The 20365-nt window shown below is 32.9% G+C and overlaps 1 long non-coding RNA gene across 7 annotated transcripts in view; it reads right to left on the reverse strand.

The window, feature by feature from the left end:
- Positions 1-6035, reverse strand: part of LOC147403920 (uncharacterized) — a 34618-nt gene extending 28583 nt beyond the window's left edge. For 2 of the 7 annotated variants that reach the window (XR_015177657.1, XR_015177653.1), the window contains exons 1-3: positions 5673-6030; positions 5169-5227; positions 3836-3894 (exon numbers count right to left, since the gene is read on the reverse strand). This is a non-coding gene — a long non-coding RNA (uncharacterized LOC147403920). Of the gene's footprint in view, positions 1-3835; positions 3895-5168; positions 5228-5672 lie in introns of all 7 variants that reach the window. The other 5 variants (XR_015177656.1, XR_015177654.1, XR_015177655.1 and 2 more) reach the window with 5 other exon arrangements.
- Between the last annotated feature and the right edge of the window lie 14330 nt (positions 6036-20365).

Raw genomic sequence — 20365 nt, forward strand, 5'->3', positions numbered from 1 at the left:
AATTTAATATTAAAAAATTAAAAATTAAGATAGTCATTGCATATTTATAAATTTCAAGTCCACACAATCGAATTTCAAGTTTTAATCCATTACAAGAAATAATAATATAAATTATTATTACTTTATATTTTAGCAAAATAGAAATATTTTGCATTTGAATAATTGAAAGCCTCTATTTTATATTTATTACAAAAATACAAGTACTATTATTTTTTCTAACTTCAAATTTATAATACTCGACTACAAAAAATTATTTATAAATTAGCTTAACTTAACTATTTTCTTTACATATATTACTATTTAGTATTCTGATATAGGACATCTACAATCTTAGTTAGAGTTTTACTAGGATTTCTATTTCTATTTCTATTTCTACTTCTAGTAGGACTTCTATTTCATAGTTATGTTAGGAGTACAATTCCTTGTTAGTTTCTAATTTGTTTTAAATTCGTTTTTATAATTTAGATTATTATTAGAAATACTTAGAAGTGTCCAATTTGAGTTTTAATAGGATTAGAAAGTAAGTATTATGTTATAGATAAGTTAGGAATGTTAATTTTTAATATTTTAGTAGGATTCTAAGTTGTTATGATGGAGTTATCTATATAAGGAACTCCAAATCCGAAAATCAATCAATAATCAATTCAATTATCTTTTCTCTTTTAATTACTTTTTACTTTTATGCTTTATTTTCTTTTAAACTATTGCTTGTTTATCAATTGAATCTATTGATTCAAATTGATTTTGAGTGCTCCATTAAACACAATCTATCGAATATATTGATTCAAACACTTCCGCTATGTCAAGTGGTATCAGATTTCTTACTACAATCCACAAAAGATGTTGGTGAAGGTGATTTTATCACAGAATCTTATCTATAAGCTCAATTGAAAGTCAAATTAGAGAAGTTTGAAAAAAGAATCACCAACAAAACTATGGCTATATTGGAGCCCCATGTTCAAGGCATGATTCTCAATACCATTGAGAAGGAGAAAGGTAAGAAAACTTTGGAGATAAAGACCCAAAGGATTCCCATCGTCCCTCCCACAATTCCCCTCATAAATTAGCCCCTAAAAACTCTTCTAGAGAATCCAAATTCCTTCAAAATCAAAACCTTACCCATAATTTTAGTTTTTGCCCAAACCACACCACCCTCCTTCAACCTTCTAACTATACCGCATCACTCCTATGCCCTCAAATAAAATCCCTCACTACATATTTGCTCCCACAAAATGCTCCTAACCCTAATCCTCTAAATACCTTTCCAAAATCTATCAAATAACTTCAATGACCCTTCAAGGACCATAACACCCCAAAGATGGATTACATAAATGAATCGGATCCTTATACTACCCCTTCCCCAATTAAACATCCCTATTTTGACCATGATAGACTTCTCCCTAACCTTCCCCATACTTACCCACCTCCATATTGCGAAGCCAATGGAAGACGGGACCATTATCCCCCACCCACAAATTAGTTCTTCCATGATTTTGAGGAGGTTGAACTCATGTTCGTGTATAACGCACCCCCACATCCTCGCAACAATGGGCAACAAGAGCAGATTTTTTACTATAGGCTTCAGTCGGATATTCCTACCTTCAATGGGCTCTTGCACATTGAGGACTTTCTTAATTGGATCTCCATTGTTGAATGATTTTTCGATTACAAGAAAATTTCGGAGGATAAGAAGGTCAAACTTGTGGATTTTAAGTTAACCATGGACGCCTCCTCTTGGTTGGAACATCTCCAACGAGATCGACTACGTCAAGACTTTCACCAAGTGCAATCACGGCCAGTCATGAAGCAATTGCTTAAGCAACGATACTTACCACCGGATTACATCCAAACCTCGTTTATCAACCTACAAGATTGTAGGCAAGGGTCTCAAAGTATACAAGAATATGTAGACGACTTCTCTCACCTTCTCTCAAGGAATGAACTTCAAGAGAATGAAGACCAAACTATAGGCCGTTTCATCAATGGGCTGAATAGAAGAATTCAAGAGAAATTGGCCACGCATCAATACACAAGCTTGTACGCAACCATAAAAAATGCCCTAAAAGTATAATCCTTTATGCTTGATTCTCCTACTTCTTCTCGTCCTTCTTATACCAACAATCGGAGGTCTAACTATCCACAATCTGCCCCTCCCTCTCTCATCAACCTAATCCATCCCACAATCAGCCCCCTCTCTCAAGTTCTTCCTCAAATGCAACCCCTCTTTGAAGAATTTTCTCGTGTTCTTCCTTCGGACTTGCCAAATTCATTACCTCCTATTAAAAATATACAACACCACATCGATTTGGTGCCTAGTGCAAGCCTCCAAAATCTGACCCATTATAAGATGAGTCCAAAAGAGAATGACATATTGAAAGAACAAGTGGAAGCCTTACTTTCCAAGGGTCTCATTCAGCTAAGGCTTAGTCCATGCCCAGTTCTAGCGCCTTATTGGTACCTAAGAAGAATAGTTCATAGAGAATGTATAATGATAGTCGTGCGGTGAACAAAATTACTATAAGGTATCGCTTTCCAATTCCAAGGCTTGATGACATGTTCAACATCCTAACAGGTTCAACCATCTTCTCCAAATTTGACTTGAATACAGATCTGACGTGGAGATGAATGAAAACGGCCTTTAAGACCAAGGATGGCTTGTATGAATGGCTAGTTATGCCGTTTGGTTTATCAAATAAGTCTAGCACTTTTATGCGCCTCATGAACCAAGTACTACAACCCTTAATTGGTAAGTTTGTTGTAGTTTATTTTGATGATATCTTAATCTACTCCAAATCTGATTCAAATTACCTTCTGCATCTATGGGTTGTTTTTGAGGTTCTCAAAGCCAACTATCTTTACATCAATTTGAATAAATGCCACTCTTTCACGTCTTCGGTATTTTTCTTGGGTTACATAGTCTTCAAAGAGGGCATACACGTGGATGAAACTAAAATTGTAGCCATAAGAGATTGGCCTTCTCCAAAATCTTGGCCCTCATTGTCAACCTCAGATAATTCTCCACCAACACACCAAGGAAAATTCCAAAGAACAATGATATTTTCTAATTCTCCCCAAATTTGGTCTCTATATGAACTATTTGTGGGTGCATAAACCCTTGAAAATATGCTCTTAGCGCATTTACATATAATCAACCCAATAAAAGGCACCTACAAGCCTATCAATAACCTCAACAAACCTCTTGTCCCGGATGATCACTATTAACTGACCCGTATGATAATTATTAACTAACATTAGTCAACATATTGATTAATGATATCTTGGCAATCAAACAGACACATTAAGTAATTCAATCACCAATCAACTGGCTGGTAATTGGCAAGAAGTTTGGGATTGACTCAGCAACGTTGGGTGTGCATATCTAGTTTATAAGCTAAGGCAATTTTTATCCTTCCTAGGCCACTATAAACTACCCATTAAAACAAAGTTAGTAATTTATATTGGACTGATATACTGACAATTCAATACAATATGTGACAGAAATACAAATCACGCAACATAGAGATGATGCACTCTATACCTTGAGCAAAAAATAAAATAAGTACAACCAGAATAACAAACTGATATGAATATGTCTTTCACATTGGCTTAATCAATTGAAATACTAATATAACATAATTGCATAGAGAAAAATAGAAACAGATTACATCAAAGAAAGAAAAACAAGAAGATTAACAAAAAAGTAAGCAAAAACACGGTTGGGTAAAGTTACCAAATGAGCCAAAATCATCAAAGCAGTAAGAGCATTGAGTTTTATTTATATAATTACTGTATATAAAGCCCAGAAAAAAAAAAAAAAAAGATTCATCTTCTTCACCTGTAAGTTAAAGCAGCATCGAAGTGAATCCAGTACAGATGTTTCTTCTCTTGATTTCACTGTAGAGAATTCCAAAAGAAAAAAAAATGAAATCAAAACGATCATGAACATTAAAATTAATGCTGAAATAAAAAAATGATCATAAACATTAAATTAAGAAAGAAAGAAAAATGAAACATAAACCAAGAAATGCGAACAACAAAAGATGGTGAAATCTCAAAAACAAGTCTCGTTCTAACAAAACCTTTCTCAAGATCGAAAAGACAAGTCGGGAACTTAATCTACTCTAAATATGATTCAAAGTACCTTCTGCATCTACGGGCTGTTTTTGAGGTTCTCAAAGCCAACAATCTTTACATCAATTTGAAGAAATGCCACTTTTTCACGTCTTCGGTATTTTTCTTGGGTTACATAGTCTTCAATGAGGGCATACGCGTGGATGAAACTAAAATTGTAGCCATAAGAGATTGGCCTTCTCCAAAATCTTGGCCCTCATTGTCAACCTCAGATAATTCTCCACCAACACCCCAAGGAAAATCCCAAAGGCCAACGATATTTTCTAATTCTCCCCAAATTTGGTCTCTATATGAACAATTTGTGGGTGCATAAACCCTTGAAAATATGCTCTCAGCGCATTTACATATAATCAACCCAATAAAAGGCACCTACAAGCCTATCAATAACCTCAACAAACCTCTTGTCCCGCATGATCACTATTAACTGACCCATGTGATAATTATTAACTAACATTAGTCAACACATTGATTAATGATATCTTGGCAATCAAACAGACACATTAAGTAATTCAATCACCAATCAACTGGCTGGTAATTGGCAAGAAGTTTGGGATTGACTCAGCAATGTTGGGTGTGCATATCTAGTTTATAAGCTAAGGCAATTTTTATCCTTCCTAGGCCACTATAAACTACCCATTAAAACAAAGTTAGTAATTTATATTGGACTGATATACTGACAATTCAATACAATATGTGACGGAAATACAAATCACGCAACATAGAGATGATGCACTCTATACCTTGAGCAAAAAATAAAATAAGTACAACCAGAATAACAAACTGATATGAATATGTCTTTCACATTGGCTTAATCAATTGAAATACTAATATAACATAATTGCATAGAGAAAAATAGAAACAGATTACATCAAAGAAAGAAAAACAAGAAGATTAACAAAAAAGTAAGCAAAAACACGGTTGGGTAAAGTTACCAAATGAGCCAAAATCATCAAAGCAGTAAGAGCATTGAGTTTTATTTATATAATTACTGTATATAAAGCCCAGAAAAAAAAAAAAAAAAGATTCATCTTCTTCACCTGTAAGTTAAAGCAGCATCGAAGAGAATCCAGTACAGATGTTTCTTCTCTTGATTTCACTGTAGAGAATTCCAAAAGAAAAGAAAAAAATGAAATCAAAACGATCATGAACATTAAAATTAATGCTGAAATAAAAAAACGATCATAAACATTAAATTAAGAAAGAAAGAAAAATGAAACATAAACCAAGAAATGCGAACAACAGAAGATGGTGAAATCTCAAAAACAAGTCTCGTTCTAACAAAACCTTTCTCAAGATCGAAAAGGCGAGTCGGGAACTTTAAACAGTAAAATCAGAGAACTCTAATCGAAATTTTACAAAAAACAACATGAAATGTGAATATGTTTACGTGCTTAATGCAAGAATCTGAACGTAAGTGATCTAGAAAAAATCAGATCAAATTCAGACTTGAAAAGAGGAAAATTGCTGATTAATTCGACGATCTAGATCAGAATTAAAGAAGAACGAAGAGATCAGTGAAGAAGAGGAGATCAGATTCTTACTTATGGAGACGAGAGAATCGTAACTGTTGACAACGAAGCTGTGAGAGAGATTGAGTGGGGGAGGGAAGGAAAATATCTAGAGCTAACATCGAAGCCAGTGAATTAAAATATTTGTAAGGGACTTGATGCCCCCACTTGATCTCCACGTAGTCACCGCTTTTCTTTTTTCTAGGTTTTCTTTTCTGCGTTTCGGGGAGCAGCTGATCCACGGCATCGGCTAGCAAACTTTAGCTGATCCAACTGTATTTTCGGCTTGGCCAAGCCATATGTGAAATTAAACAAACTTGAGTTCGTACAAAGTTTGGTCCATCGCTTCTCCCTAGTCCACCCAGAAAATGCCATGTGGAAAAATAATTTGGTTCCACGAATCATCGAATTTTGGTCCTTTGCCTCCTCCTTCTGGATGTGGCGAGCTGGTGGCTTCTGCGTGCCTTTCCACGTCCCAATGAGGTAGCAAAATTGTTATATAATACATAAACTATAAACCTTATATCGTCACTGCATGCGTCATTAACCTAGAGTCTCTAGGGGTGTTTGGGTGGGAGTTTAAGATTGCACTGCTCCACTAGAAATGGATTTTTTTTTTTTTTTTTAAGGAACATTTTGGTAGTAACCTGATTTTAAGGTGTCCAATTATGATCCAATCCATTGTAAATTTCAATATTTTGGTAAGCACTTAATAAATCATGTTGTATCATTGCGACTAGTTAACTTTGAAAATTTTGAATTATCAATGTAATTTGCAATTAATTGTCAAAACTCAAATTCAATCCTCTACGGTGGCCATGGTTTAAAAACTTGTTCAGGAGTGAGATGACTTGATCTTGGATGCTATCAAGCATGATAAATTTAAATCGTCCATCACATTGACTCACTCAAGATTCAAGAAGATTTATTCAATATTTTGAAAATATTTGCTGAGTTAACAAAATCTCATTGTATTATTTTAAGATCCCTTGATACGAGAAGATTGATCTTCATAATGCACATGTATGGGTTATTCATTTTGACTTATCAACCAATGATTTTCGATAAATATTAAGTAATTGACATTGTACTAGAGTGAATTCAAACATCCAACAATGAATCTACTTTCTTATATGGAGTATTTGAGTCTCTTAGAGGATCTGACTAATCCTTGGGGCACCTATAATCCCCTCCCTCCACTCGTACCAGGTAATTTTTGGGATAAATCCTTGAGTGTGACGCTTAAGAGAGGTTCAAACTCAAGAGCTACACTTCCTAAAGTGTGGTCTTGGCCATCTTATCAATTCTTGGGAGTTCCCAATTCATATGCATACACTATTAATACATATGTTGTACTTAAGTATTTTATGGGGAAAAATGTGAAAATATTTTGTGCCCAACATACTCTGTAGAAAATATTTCCTAAATGTCAAAGTAGTTAGGCTATAATACATTAATGTATGAGCGGATCCAAGAGAGATTATATAATGGGGGACTAAAATGAAAATTGATTAATTGGAATGTATATTTCAATAATATTATCTACTCTAAGGGTCAATTTTAAATATTTAATTAAAGAATTGATCTACAAATAATAATATTACAACAAAATTTAATGAGATTAGGCAATGGTAAAAAATAATTTTATTTCTATTTTAATAAATTCTAAGTCTGGTGTGCGTTATTAACAAATACAATATTTATTAATGAGTCTAGAAAGGGAATCATCATAAAACTAAAATTATGAAAAGAATTGTTAGAGTCTCAATGCTTTAGTACAAGTAGAACCAAGATCAACTTCATTGAGTGGAAATTTAAAACTAACACCCATAAAAAATGAATGTCTAATTAAAACTGATGATTTATAGATACTCTAAAATGATCGATTTTACTGTCTTGAACCTATTATATATAATAATTGAGAAATTGAGGAAATATGGTATCCAAAAAACTTTAGTTGGATAATTAAAATGGAAATGCGCTAGCTTTTGAAGAACTATGTGCAAAAGAAAGATCCAAACAAATGTGGATTGAAACAGAATAAGAAAATACGAATTCACATTTAATAAAACAGGAAGTGTCTTTAGATAGAATGAAGAATGAACATGATTTGATTAGCACACCCGAGTGAGGCTTTGTTGTCTTTGTTATAGTTTGTTATAACCTATATATTAAGACATTAAAAATTAAAAATGTAGGCATACTCCCTGACGTCGATAAGTTCAGGAACTATAAATATGTACATCTTGGGATACACGATTGCACTTCCTCATAAAAAAGTGTATCCCGAGGGAATCGTATATCCCGAGACGTAAAGTTCTACGATTCTCAAACTTGTCAATGTTAGAGAGTCAATTGAGTATGTCATCTGGTGAGTCATATTATCAGGACACTTGAATTTAATCAGATCTAGCTAAGATCAATGCAGTGACCCAATGAGCCAATTTTAATGATGTATTCGATTAGAATTATCACATAGAGTAGAGGCATGGATTGAGGTATTCTCATGCTGCATGGCAATGTTAGCCGACGCACCTTGATATCACTATCAAGGTAGGTAAGCTAACTCTCGTCACACACGCAACACATACCTGTCTCACGCGCTGGAACATTCGAAAATCCTTTCTTCACGAATATAAATCAAGCACGTATGTAATACAGATCACAAGATGACTCGAAATATAACTACGTGTAAAAGATTGGAAAGTTGAATTCACATCAAACACAAGAAAAGCCATACTAGTCACTCAACCATTGGTACCGACATAGATTTCATATTTGCTTTCCTGACTCCAACCGACTAAAGACATTGTTTTCACTTGGTTCAAGAAATTTAAAGTTATCTTTCATTTTCTCCTATTTTTATTTTTATTATTATTATTATAATAAAAGTCCTTTATCGGGACCTAACTTCTAATATTTTATATTTTATCTAAAGAATGGAAATCGAACACGTAGTTGATATTCTGTCCTTAAATTAACTCCTCATTTGTGAGAAGAATATAGTACTTGATACTAATAATAATGATCGAAAATGTTATCCATTAAATAAACATAAATTTGAGTTTAGTATTTTTCATTGGAAAGAAGAAAAGTCCGATGGCTATTGTTGCGTTAAAAATAATTAATTGAAGGATATTTGAGTAAAATAATGTTTTTTTTAACTCAATATATGACAAATTAAGCAAACTATTAGAAATATTTAAAAATAAATTCACAATGATATTTTATTTCAAGAGACCAAAATACATATGATCTTAATTGTAAAATACAAAATCCAATAATTGAGATTTTTGTTTATCCTCTTACACTTATCTCGACAATAAGTTCTAATTATTGGACTTTGGACATACATGACCAAGATCGTGTGTTAATTTAGAAGACCATTTCACGAATTAAAGGAATGTCCAAGTCCTCATTGGAACATTAGCATCAAATACCCATTGGGGGTTAGTTGGTAAGAAACATATGGGTGTGCTTCCCAGATCATGACTTTAAATTTGTACATGTCTCTCCACCAAAAAGATGACTATTTAATAGCTTCATGTGACAGGGTGGGATGGTGTGTGCAGTCCGGGGATTAGTTCTGTTGAGTCAGGTCAAACTCGATAGACCGAAGGATGGCTCTTTACCATAGGGATCACCTCGTTACCAAAAAACAAAAATTAGCACCAAATCAATATTTTTTTAGATATTCTATTGCCACACCAAATTTTGCTAGCACCACCTCAATTCATATGTAAATAATCAAATAATACATCTTAGGGTGACGTTAGTAAAAGTTGGGGTGGCAAATTGGCAATAGAAACTATCTTTTTTCTGAGTAGGAGATTTTGTTGTTATTTATAGATAGTTAATTTCTAAATATCACAAAATTATTATTAGAAGATAGCATATGTAATGAGGACAAATTCATTTTTTAAATTAGAAGATGCACATAAAATTTAATCATCAAAGATTTATATCTCATTAATACTTATATATATATATATATATATATATATATATATATATATAGGTGACAGTTCACGGGACAGACTCGAAAATATGAAGGAAAAAAAAAATGATGGACTGAAGTCATTGGATCTGATGCATTTCAACGGACAAACCCCCTTTTAGATGGATCTCATGTGTTCAATTGGATCCCATGTTTATTTTCAAACTTTAAAATAATTTGCAAAAAAATCAATCCATCTTTTCTTTTATCAAAACTTGAACCAATTCTTTTTATGTCTCACTAGTCTCTCTCTGCACAGTATAGAAATGAAAATCCTCTTCTCCATCTCTTCTCTCTAACGAGTTTTTCTCTTCCCATCATTTTATCTCTATAGATTTAATTTTTTGAGACTAAGAATAAATAATAAGTGATAATTATTTTTAGATGCCATCAATTTTATACGATTCAACGATATTTGACTATATTGTAGAAGACATTGAAAAAATGGAGAACATCCAAGTGATTATGTAAAAGATAATTATCAATTTTTATTACTTTTTCTCAAGAAAAGCATCAATGAGATATATCCAAATCTATGAATATTGATACGTAATGTAGGCCCATTCCTTTGAACCAAGACAACAATTAGTGGGCCATTTGGACATGTATACCAGCACCTGGTATACCAGGAATAAGACGGTTTTTTTTTTTAACAATAACCATGTTGCATCGAAAAACGCGTTTTAGAACAATCTTGAAACAATCTGTCGTTTGTGTAACCAAGATATTTTGTTGGCTGAGGAGAAGATATTTTCTACTTGTCACGTGTGACAAAGATATTTTGATAAATAGCCTGTAGTTGTCACGTGTGACGAAGATATTTTCATGAGGTCATAGAAAAGTGCAGTTTAACTTTAGGTCTTTTCGTTATAATATGGTTTATTTTAATTAGTAGATTATAAAAAGGTTTGAATTTAAATTTAAGAATATGACAAAGTAACATTATAATATAGAAAGATTCTGACATCGTACCCACGATAGGCGATGCATCTAAGCGTTTTTACAGCTAAGTTAAAGAAGGGTCCACTGCCCCCACCACATAGTAAAGCGCACATTGGAACACACGAGTCTCTTTCTTTTTTGTTGTTTAATTAATTTATGTCGACAAAGGATTAATCCAAATGGGACGCACGTGTTAGTTAAGGTATATCATTGCCTCCATTATTTTTTTATTTTTTTTTAAGATTAAGAAAAGTCTTTTTGTTTATTAAAAATTTATTTTATTTAAATTAGAAGGTGGCATGTGCAATCACAAATATATCATAAGGGTTTGTGAGGATAGGGTTTTTGAAGATTATATAATGAAAAAAATATTTTTGAAAATTTTGAAATTTGATTAATGGTAGCACAAGGTCATGATTGTAATTTTTTTGGTTTTTGACCAAAATGATTTCAGATTATATTAAGTTTACATGGAAAGGTCATTTGTGAGATCTAAATTTTAGTGTCGAACCACATCTGTTTCGCTTTCTGATTATAATAGTAAAAATATTAAAAGGAGAATAATTATCTTACAAATATTATTTTTTTTGAAGTACATTATATATATGGGTAGTGTTCGGTATCCAAAACTTAGGAAGTCAAAATGAAGTGAAAGTTTTGTCCTATATGGCTAAAAGTTTTGGAATGGAATAATTTTTTGTGAGGATAATGTCACAAATATGATTTACAAACTAACGTTAGAAATTAACAGTCCACAATTCTTCAACTTGTAAACATATGAGATTAGAAATTTTAGAATTGACTAATTTTTTGTAAGGATTATCTCCTTACTATAAAGATCATTCTCACAAAAAATCAACTCATTCAAAAACTTTTGGTCCATATAAGATAAAATACTTTGACTATCTTATTGGCTCTTAAACCCATCCCTATGAGCATTCGGAGGCTCTAGGGTGAGCCAAACATTGTGTCAAACATTTTCAACGTATGAGTTAATAGTTTTAGAATGGGCCGACTTTTTGTGAGGATGATCTCTCTAGTGAGAATATCATCTTCACAAAAAATAAATCCATTTTCAAATGTCTAATCCAAATTTACAAGTTGAAGAATTGTGGATCATCAATTATCTGTAAACCACTTTTCATAGGGCCTTCGGACGTCACCCTATGAGGATATCATCTTCACAAAAGATCAGTCTATTTTGAAACTTCTAACCCCATCAAAAGTGATTTACAAAAATTGAACGGTTCGCGATTCTTCAACTTGTAAATTAGGGTTAGAAGTTTCGGAATGAGCTGATTTTTGTGAGAATGATCTTTTCACCAAAGAAGAGTCTTATTTTTCATGATACGTAAGTTATGTGAGATTTTACATTATTCTAAAATTCAAAATTCAACATGATAAATGTTAAATTATTTAATGCCTATACACATTGATTAAACCAACATATGTCTACAAAATATAGTTAACATCATGAATGGTAAAATTTTGGAAATACAACTTGTGCCATTGTAAATAAGTTTGATTGGGACTATTCAAGGGACAAACATTGTGATGATATTTATCCTATATGGGTTAGAAGTTTTGAAATAGATTTTTTATTTTATTTTTAAGGATAATCTCTATGGTGAGGTAATAATCATCCTCACAAAAAATGAACCCATTCTGAAACTTGTAACCCCATCAAACATGGTTTACAAATAATTGATGGTTCACAATCCTTTAACATTGTAAATTGGGGTTAGAGGTTTTGGAATATGCTGATTTCTTTTAGGATATTCTCTATGATGAGGAGATCATCCTTACAAAAAGTCAGCCCTACTTTGAAACTTCTAATCCATATAGGAAAAAAAAACCCGTTGTCACAATGTTTGTCCATTGAATAGTTCTGAAGTTAGATTGAACAATATCCATTGTGCCTGAACCTTCCTAGCTCACCGTCAATGTTAAATTCATCTTCTTTTCTCTCTCTCAATATAGATTGGTTAAGATGTGATTGATGATTTAAATTTTGTTAAGAGAGACTCAGTGTGATAAGGGTGTCAATCAAACTCTTATTGATGAGAGAAGAGGGCCTAGATTTTCATCCAAATTATTCCCTAAATCATCAAAGTTAGCTACTAAATCTTTTAATTGTTTTGGTATCCAAAGGTAACTAAAACTTCAAAATGTGGAGGTGGAGACCTATGGGCCATTCCCAAACATGGACATTTACCGTTCCTCTTAACTAACATTGGACTCAAGGGCCTAAAGATAAATTCATCAAATTGATCGCACCAGATAATCATTTTCATAAAAAACATTATGAAATCAAATATATGATCATTTTTCCTAAACATTTAAAATATGATTGGCTCAATAATTCTAACAAAATACATTATTATTTTTTATAATTTTCATGATAGTTATAAATCTATACAACTTAATTAAGAAATAATTATAAAGATTTTCAGTTTAAACTACAAAACTTACCTAAATAATTATACCAACAACTGTTGATAGTTGGTGAGCTTAAAAAAAAAAATGGCTCAAAATGATAAGTTCCCACAAATTAGGGATGGTAAAGTCTCTAATTGCTTTTCTTGTTCCCTAGAAGAAGACACTTACCTACCAAAGGGAAAAGGAAAAATGATCTAAACCCTTCCAACATGGCAAATGGGCAAGGTTGAAACCCACTACCTACCAACGGAAAGAAAAAAGAGATATAACAACCGAGTCTCGTTCAACAACCAACGTTAGGGAGCCAATACTTTGTGTTGTATAGGTTAGAAGTTTCGAAATGGATTGATTTTTGTGAGGATGATCTCTCCTCACAAAAAATCGTCCTAATCCAAAACTTATAACCCCATCAAAAGTAGTTTACAAAGTAAGCGTAAAAGTCGATAATCCATAATTCTTTCACTTGTAAACCACTTTTAATGGGGTTAGAGGTTTCAGAATGAGCTAATTTTTCATGAGGATGATCTCCTCACCATATAGAACACCCTTACAAAAGGTCAGTCAAATCCAAAACTTCTAACCAATATAGGACAAAATGTTGGCTCTCTAAGCGTTGGCTGCTGAACGTTACCCATAACTCTAATATGCCATAATATTCTATTAGACCTTACTTTTATTATAATGTCATCGATCATATTATTTTTCTAGCATGCAATAAAATTTGATAATCTAGGACCGTTCAATTTATGCCCACTACTCACGCTCAGTGCACCCAGCCACTTACCTTCACACACTCCACCCCCAAAATGTTTTTAAGTGGGTGCACTGAGTTTAAGAGGCGGGTGCAAATAGAACAGCCCGTAATTAATTCACTTTTGACTAACATTTTTTTTTCGGATGGATCATGAGACCCATTAAGTCCTTAAACAGTTGAACTTTTAAGAATAAAATTTCTACGTGAGGCCCACCACATGTTGGTTATCTAGGCCATGCTTTTACTAGTTTTTACTTTTTATTTTTTATTTTTTATGATTAATTAATTAAGAGAGTTACTATTGACACACCAACTCTGTGCAATTCTTTTGGGGATTTACATATAAATTAGTGTGGCATTAATAAAATTTGGTGTGGCAATAGAAGCTCTCTTAATTAATGGGTGGGGATATGCTCCTACAAATTGCAAAGCCTTCTCTTTGAAGAGATTGGACTTGATATGGTACAGCCCATTGGACACACCAAGCCCAATGTGTTATACGGGGCCATTTGTGAGCATTACAGGCAGACCTTCATCTACTATGACTGCTAGTATATAGAGTTGATGTACTACAATTGTTTGCAGAACCATCATCTAAGAAGATCTGAGATTATTGTCAATCTTTACCATTGGATGCATGAATCTCTTTGTTGTCGTTGCCTCAATCCATACTTCCATGGGTATGGTTTCTGAACTCAAAATTCCATATTGGGTATTTCCATTTATAAATTGGACTGCAATAACTGATTTTAGTGGATTGATACATGAAGCCCAAAATATAGTCCATTGGTGTATGGCCCAAAGCCTAGTCCTCTCTTATGTTTAAGAAAAATATCAAAGCATCCTTGGCCAAAAAAGTCTATGAATCCTTAAGTGATTAAGATAAGTTAAGAGCCTCGGGATCCATATTGATCAAGCTTTCTACTTAATATCTCAAAATCATACATGATCAAGTGTATCTTAGCCCATAGAGGTCCATTTTATTTTCTGATAAAAATCCATTCAACTTTCGATCTAGCCTAAATTGACGATGATCCAGTTTATTATATTATACATCATTTATCTAGGAAAATCATTTACAACCATTCATTTCATCCGTGATTCAAGTTTGACGAAAGGGGGTTCTTATTTAAGAAATGGAGGCAACAAACTTTAAAGATTTAGATTTTATCAAACTCACATCAATCATTAATGACTGCTATGAATTTGAAGAAAGTTTTTAGAATTTTATTCGCATTATAATATAGTGTTCTACGTCTCTCTAAATCATAATTTCATATAAGATGAGTTAAAAATTATGATTTATCTAATATTTTCTATAAATACTTATCCAGGTTGATGTAATAAAAAATGAAATTCTTTATTTTATTTCTGAATTATTATTGAAAAAATATATATTTTGCTAATATATTTCAATTTTCTTTTTTAAATATCTCCATTTAAAAAAAAAAAAAAAACGTTTTCTATCTAGAGAAGAAAACTAACATATTTACAAAGTCACTTTGGACAAGTTAAAAGAGGTGTAATGATTTTCTGACGCCCCTCTGAACACCCCCCCCCCCCTCAACACACACACCACAGAACCGTAAATCATTTGCCTTGGGATATGTATTATCACAAATCTTTTTCTTGTGTATACCGAGGGCAAATGATTTACGATTCTATGATGGGGACGTGTGTCAGAGGGAGGGAGGGGGGTAAGAGATGTGTGGGGGTAGAATGCTTAGATGTTTGTGATGTTTATACATGAGTGTGACATCGACCACAGACAACCATTGAATGCTACTTTAATTTTTCTTTTACTCCAACTCTACTTGTTTTTTCTCCTTTCACATCTACATATATAATTTGACTATTATGACACAACAAGTTTGAATTTATGAGGAAAACAAGATTGAAATGCTGACATTTAAATTTTGAATTTTAGGTAATTAAAACATTATTTACAAAATTGTAAAGGTGATTTAGACATACACTACCACATTTTGATTATTTTTTAATATTTGAGATACTCTTTTGTTTCACCCTTGAGCATGGGCGGTTTTAGAGTGGGGGCACTTGTCCCCACAAGATTTTTCAAAGTCTATGAATTAGTAAGCTATTGTGATAGATTTTAACTGTGAATAAAAAAAATCTGTCATTATTGCCCTCACAATATTTTTTCCAATCTTAGTTGCTCCCACAACTATTTTTTTTTTTTTCACTCTTAGTTGTCCCACAAAAACATTTCTACTCTTGGTTGCTCCCACATTGGCAAAATCCTGACTCCGCCCTTGCCCTTGAATTAAGGCATTTCTAGTAGACTTAACTGAAAATGTCTTCAAATTATGATACAATTATTATGCCACTCTTTTCCTTACTTATCTTAAATACAGAAGAGAATACAAAAGAAATAAGAAAATTGGGTTGATTAGAGGGAGCTCAGACCCTCCAATTTACACATAATGGTGGTGGGAATATATATATTCCGATCTCAGGTTTTCATTCTTCTTTTCTCTTATTAAATGAGTCATGATATTCTGACTCGAAAATTTTCACTCAGTTTGTATCCCGAAGAAAAAGATCTATGGTTCTGTGTATCAGATTATCATTAGTCTTATTAAATAGAGATTTACACAATGGTACCCTCCATATAGCAAGAGAACTCTAACAAACCCAAAAGACTAGGAAGATATTAATAAACAACTTAAAGAGTCCAACTTGAAATTCTCTTCCCACATCTCAATACATGCTAGATTTAAGAAGGATTTTTTTTTTAAATGAGATATTATAGACATTAATTCCTTGAATTGTTGCATACATGGCATGTATTGATGCGTGGGAGGAGGCCTCCATGACTTATTAACTAAACCCCAAAAGATAGCCCTGATAATATGACTCGTCAGGTGACATACTCAATCGACTCCTTGATGTGAACAAGTTTGGGAACCATAGATATATGCACCTCGGGATACACTTTTTGGGTGGGGAAGTGCAATTATGTATCCCGAGGCATACAATTCTACGATTCCCAAACTTATCATGTCAAGGAGTCAATTGAGTATGCCACTTGGTGAGTCAACTCCAAACTTTATAGACTTAGTCCTTACTTAAACTCAACCGTTGTTGGGGAAGTTAAAGATGATGGAACTTAGTGCAAAAAAATCAAGCTAGCTTTTTTTTTTTTGAGTTGCGATCTAGAACAGTGTCCCATTCCTATAACAACGCAAAGTGTTTATGTCTCATATTTTTGTTGGAGTTCAATCACATCAAGTTGCGTGCACAACTTGGTTAAGAGCTTTAAGTGCGTGAAAATGTAGACACATTACCTTTATTATAGGAATGGCACACCAAATTGGATCCTAAGTCGTTTTAGAAAAGGTTAAGGTGAGGTTGAGAAAGATTAATTGAATAAAAATAGATTAAAAACAATTCATTGTAGAAAGTAAAGACCTTAAAGATGATTGATTTTTGGGAGAAAATCAAGCTAAGAGGTTGAAATATAATTTTATTTAAAAACATATTATCATTATTTATTTTTATAAAATATAAAATTCACGAAAAACCAGTGGTTGATTAATTCAACAATCTCATCACAAAATCCAATCAGACCTCACTGGTTGTCCATCATCTTGGTCTGATTTTTAAAACACTATACGCCTAACCATATGATTTTTCTATTTAATATTCTAAGCCTCTCCGATCCCTCTTCACATCTCATCAAAATTAGTAATTAGAACATATATGAATGAACAACATACTTAATTTCAATAATAGAAAAAGTGATTCTATACAAAATCGAATCAAAAAATATTTGGGATAAGACTTCCATGATCATAATAACGATAAATAAAAAAATAAAAAATAAAAATCCTCGAAAATATTGAGTTGATGGATCGCCTTCACCATTATTTACCTAAAGATGACTAAATTAAGATGTAAAATTTTGCACTTAATTACTAACAAGATCTCATTGGTGTAGCAAAGAAGAACAGAAGATACAGCTAGATTCTACCTTGATCGAAATTGAGGGAGTAGCTAACGGGGTCGTATCGAAACTTCAAATTCTTATTGGAGGTGTTGAAGAAGATACTCTTGATGCTTTCTGATGATCTCATTAACCTTCTCACAAGTCTATGCCATCTCTTGCTTTTGATTTTGCTTCTATCACTATCACTACCACTACCACCACCACTACCACTACTATAGACATGAATGCGAGAGTAATTTGCTTCATGAACAGGAAGACATGATTTAAATGTCATACATGAGGTTCTTGGCCGCTGTGTCAGATCTTTCCCCATCGTTACGGTATAACAAGAAAGATTTTGAGAGAGAGAGAGAGAGAGAGAGATGGGCGTGCCATGTCTTTTATAACCTTAGAACCTTAGTCCGAGTCCGACTAGCCTTACTAAGTCAGGATAGTGTTTTTGAAATTATTTTGGTGATTTAGAAATACCCCATTTGGAATTCAGTAATATTTGAGATACCCCCTCCCCGTGTTTTCAAATTGCTTTACCATTTATGAAAATGACCTAAATGTCCTCAGCTACAACCTACAATCTCTAAGCCTTTGTAACGAAAATACCCTTAACAAAAATTATATATATTTTTATATATACATATCAAAATACCTTCAAACTTCAATTTTCAAAGTGAATTTATTGCACTTAAATGTGTGGCCTAAAAGGACCCACCAAATTATTATGTTTTCAACAACACTATAAGTAAATATGATTTAATTTAGAGAGCTACCATTGGCACACCAATTCCTATATGAAACATCAAAAAAATTGCACACGATTAGTGTGATGTTAGTAAAAGTTGGTGCCGCAATAAAAACTCTCTTGATTTTAAGAGTGTTGGTTTTCTAACTTAATCTAATTGAATAACTCAAATACTCACTAACGTGACATATGCAAGAACCGTGGATTTTTTCCCTCAAGATACACAATTACAAATGTTTATGGGGATATGCAGTTGTATATCCTGAGGGAAAAATTTATGATTCTTGCACATGTCTCGACAGTGAATTTTTGAGTTATTCTATCAGAGATGAATTAGAAAATCTTTATACTTAATTGCTACATAATATGGTCAATGAGTCAAGTTCAACTTTGTTACCTAGTTGGCAAGTCAGACTTAACCTCTCTTCGATCTCGGACAAGTCAATATGATGGACAATTTACGTTGATTCTTTTGCTAGGCAGCCGCCTCCACGACTGGGATGATTTAAGCGAGTCATCTCGGTCCATAAATGATTTTTAAGACCATGATTGATGGTGTGATGGTATGATAGTGTTGAAATATGGGCAGGCCTTAATTATTTTTGAGCATGTTATATTAATTCTAGTGATCAACACTTAGAAAGCAGCAACAACAACAAAACCGAGTGGGTATTTTATTGGATCATTTGTCTGGTAAGAAAGAAACCAAAATCGAGTACTTATTAGTAGTCCCTTAGATTTCGGGGTTTCCAGGCCCCACCACCTCTCTTTTCTTGTCTACTCTCCTCTTGTATTCATTTTCTTCTGTAAATGAATATTGACCACATAAAATGGCCCTCTAACGTTTGACCATGATCTTCTATGAGAGACTAATAGAAAATGATCAAAATAACCTCAAATCCGGAAACATTGATTCTCAACCCATTAAATAGTAAGAAAGGTTCCTTTGTCTTCAACTTTCCATTTTGGTGGAAAGATTATTACATATTCTCTGCACAATTTCATTTAGGTGGGAAAATTGCTACTTGTTCTATTTAATTAATTACTCCATTTTCCATAATGTCTTATTTTCTAAATCAACAATAAGAAACTATAAAACAAAAATAAAAAATTTTCCCAACTGGTTTTTCAAGAAAAAGAATTCTAAAGTTTCCAAATAACTCTTAAGTTTTAACCTTAAAATGGAAGAGATTATAGGCCATAGATTTTCATTTTGTTCCAAATTGAAATCCATAAAAATTCTTTCTAGGGCATTTTACCAAAACGGCCCAGTATTTTGCTGTAATTACTAAACCAAACACATTTTTGAAATATTTATCAAAAGGACCATATACCCATTTGTAACCCCTTCAAATTCATGAAAATAATGATTTGATCTTTTGTCCAAAAAGGGCACCCATTGAATACATTAGTACCTAAACGACTTTTTTGATAGATGTTTTAAAAACATGGCTGGACCAGTAACTTTGGCTCATCTATGACCTTTTTGGTACTTTCACCTTCTTTGTAACTAATTTCAACCAAATCCCAATAACGTTGTCGTTTTTGTAGTCATCACTTTCCATCCATGATGACATCTTGGACTCTAGAGGGCACTGGAAGAGAAAGGAAAACAAGAAACTTGTAGAGAACTCTTCAAAACTAAGCAAATTCCTTTAATGTGTCTCAACTCTATTACTAGTACATAACAAAAGAGTAGTACATGGTAATTTTACATCACAAAATCCACTACAATCCAATCCACAAACATTTGACAAGATAACTATGTGACAGATGTCGACAACATGGCACGTCTTGAACCAACCCTGATAGGATCAAATCCCATAGATTTACTTCATGATTGCAATTCGACCAGGAGAGATGATTCGATTAAAGGAAACCCAATAGA

This window comes from Akebia trifoliata, chromosome 4, assembly GCF_017979445.1.
Source record: "Akebia trifoliata isolate Shusen 1 chromosome 4, ASM1797944v1, whole genome shotgun sequence".
NCBI classification, from domain to species: domain Eukaryota; kingdom Viridiplantae; phylum Streptophyta; class Magnoliopsida; order Ranunculales; family Lardizabalaceae; genus Akebia; species Akebia trifoliata.